The sequence below is a fragment of the Lycium ferocissimum genome, chromosome 4 (assembly GCF_029784015.1).
Source record: "Lycium ferocissimum isolate CSIRO_LF1 chromosome 4, AGI_CSIRO_Lferr_CH_V1, whole genome shotgun sequence".
Taxonomy (NCBI): domain Eukaryota; kingdom Viridiplantae; phylum Streptophyta; class Magnoliopsida; order Solanales; family Solanaceae; genus Lycium; species Lycium ferocissimum.
This window is the reverse complement of record NC_081345.1, coordinates 11,828,594-11,831,808: the sequence shown is the minus strand read 5'-3', so window position 1 is coordinate 11,831,808 and position 3,215 is coordinate 11,828,594.

Genomic DNA, 3,215 nt, shown 5'->3' with positions numbered 1-3,215 from the left:
AAATTTATTGACGAGCTAAACACTTTATCTTCACTATTATTAATTTTCACTATTTTGCTATCAACATTACTAGCTTTACTTTATCGCAAATTTCAAAATGTTTCGTCATCGCTTTATTTTCGGATTTTGTACTCGTTAAATTAATTATAATTTATTAAATCTTTAATTTGTATATACTAATTATTAATTATCTCCATGGTACTAGTTGTTAAATTAGAAGCCCAAAATAATTAAATAGAGAAGGAAACACCCAACAATTTCAGCCATTTTTATAGGTCTAAACGGACCAGCCCAACTCAACTTTCAGCCCACACCCATCATTTCTACCCGACCCGACCCAAGCTTTTATTTTTCTCTCTAAACCTAACACATACGCCGCCCCTCCCTCTCTCTCTCGTCTTTCTCTATTCTCTCTCTCCCCATCCATTTCGAGCGAAAACTCGGGCCCCTTTCACCCTCACGCATTTTGCCACCCCCCGTTTCGGATTTAATGCCTACGCCTCTCCTCTCTTCTCCTTCCAAACAAGAAACCAATTTTGTTTTCAACCATGGCAGATTTTGCCTTGCATTTTATACACGATACGGTCAAACACAAATGGCCAAAACAACTTTCAAAATCTCTCGAAAAGAAGATCAACTTTAAAGATTTTGATTCGGATTTCAAACGGATCGCTAGAAATCCGCCCAAAAACGGGCGAAAACCCTAATTCCTCTACTATAAATAGGGTCTTAAGTCTTCGGTAGGAAGGGCGGAGGATACGGATCCTTGCCCTCTATTCATTTGCATTTTCTCAATCAATCTATGCTACAAAAAGACGAAACTTTAGCTCGCTAGGACTTTCAATATTTTAAATTTCGGACTTATTCGCCGAGATTCGGATCCATCAATACGAGAGAGTGGATTCGAGACCTCGTCGCCTCGATTCCGTACTCCAAAACGATCGGCACTATCCCTTTTTCTATTTGTTCTAAGTAATGTGCCTGTGACGAATGTAATGTCGCTTAGATTTAAATACGATAAAATGATTATACAACGTATCGATGTTGGTTGTTGAATTGTTTGGTTCCAAATCCGAATTCCGAGTTTAGTTTCATTAACGGTCATGTATTAGGCCTTGTTTCATTTTTCGGTTAAGTCGGGTTGTAGTTTAGTAACTTAGCGAGATTATGCATATTTTGATTAGTTTGGATTAGACACCTTCATGTTTTAATTAGTTTAACCGGTTTTTAATAACGTTCATACGTTCACGTCTTAGTTTAGTTTTTCCGGTCTAGTAGTTAACGTCTTTACACGTTTATGTCTTAATGCGGTTTTGCTTTAATTTCGGTTTATAAGTGCTTATATGTTCACACATCCGTCGTTTCAGTCCGTTCGATTGTGTGTGTTGTTGTTAGTTAATCTAGTCTTAGTTAGCAGCTTGATAGGATTCGCATATATTTTGTGTTTAGCTAATGGCGGTTTAATGGTCGATAACATAGTTCTTTGCTAATATGATTCTCAAATCTGTTTTAAAACCTTCTTAATAACATTTTCTCATTTATTCTATGCTTGGTATATTCGTCTCGTTTGATCCGAATTTGCTTAAAATTGGAGCTTGACTGTTATGTCGCCGTTTTCACATAGTGTCTTAAACCGTCGTTGGGATACGAAAACTGTTGAATCTGTTTTCATAAATTTAGGGAGTTAGTTTTTCCTATTAGTACAACATGGTGTGATTCCTCCCTTCACGTTGTCATTTAGCTAGGTAATATGGCTTGTTAGTTTGGTACCTAGTTTCAGTTTGTTGGACTTGTCAAAAGTTTTATTATGTCGTATGCCTTCATGTCCATTCCAAAATCACTTCCTTGCTTGACGCTTGACCGCAAAGAGTGTTTAATTGTTTAAGTAGACTTGATCTCAAAGGAGATTCAAATGTGCTTGAGCATCTCATATCCCCTCCTAATTAACTTAGACAAATGTCCTTTGTTTTGTTGAGTTTATGACTGGAAATACGACCAATAGGTCGCTATAGTCCTTTATTAAATCCAAAAGCCATTTTCTGTTTTGCTTGTGGTCACGGGCTGTTGTGATTTTAGCCGCTCTGTTTTGTGCTTTGAGCAGTGAGCTACTTCCCTTTTAAACTGAGTTTCGGCTATGATCTGAGTTAAATTTCAGCTTGCATTCTGAGCTGAGTGATTATTGTGTTATCTGCTGAAAACATTGATTTTAAATCAACTTGGGTACTTTGCTGCAAGTTTTGCGCGGGTGTGTGTTGTAATGGTCAGACCGACTCGTATCTTCTGCCCATTTTATCTATTTTCGTGTGTCATTAGTTCGGCTGCAAGCTCTCGTTTGGGTTGGATGTTTCATTTGCATATGAATATTGGTATTTAAATTAGTCATGCCTAGCTAAAAGGAAACTCGGTTGAAATAAATTAAGTATAAAAATCTAACATCTTCTATAACTCTCTTTCGGCCTTTGTGGCAGCGACCTTTTTTTTTAAAAAAAAAAAAAAAAAAAAAAACTATGCACGTTCTACATAGACAAAAAATGCTTGATTTGAATTCTTCAAATGATTGAATATTGTGTATATGCTTAATCCATATCATATATGCATTTTCGTGTGAGTAAATATATATTAACGGTGTCCCCCATATGGTTTGTTATCGGTTTGGTTGGGTTTAAATTACGTGTGTTGCAAGCATGTTTTAATTTAAATATATATATATATATATATATATATATATATATATATATATATATATATATATATATATATAAGGTACACTTAAGATATACATAGAATATACACAATCCGCTGGTTTGTTTAAGTTTATATTTCATATGTTTAATATAATTCATTGATCGTATACTAATCCGTCTCTTTCGTTTCTTTGCATGACTATCGCATACGAGTCCGAGGACTCGTTTTCCCCCCATTTGGCGTTGGGCTAAAGCCCTCTATCGAGTCGGCCCCCGTCGGTGGTGTAAAAATGATTTGGCCATAACGTACAATGTATGAACCCGCAAAAGATTTCTAAAAATGGGCAGAGCCCATTAATTATATTTACCTCCCTTTTTTTTATTTTTTATTTTTTTTAATTTTTGTGTGTGTCTAACTGGTATTATGCAACTAACATTTTGCTTTGTTTTGGTTTTCTTAGCTAGAATGAATCTTAGTAAATTAGTGGGAAAAATACTAGTATAATAGGTGGTTAGTCAAAATAGAAACCA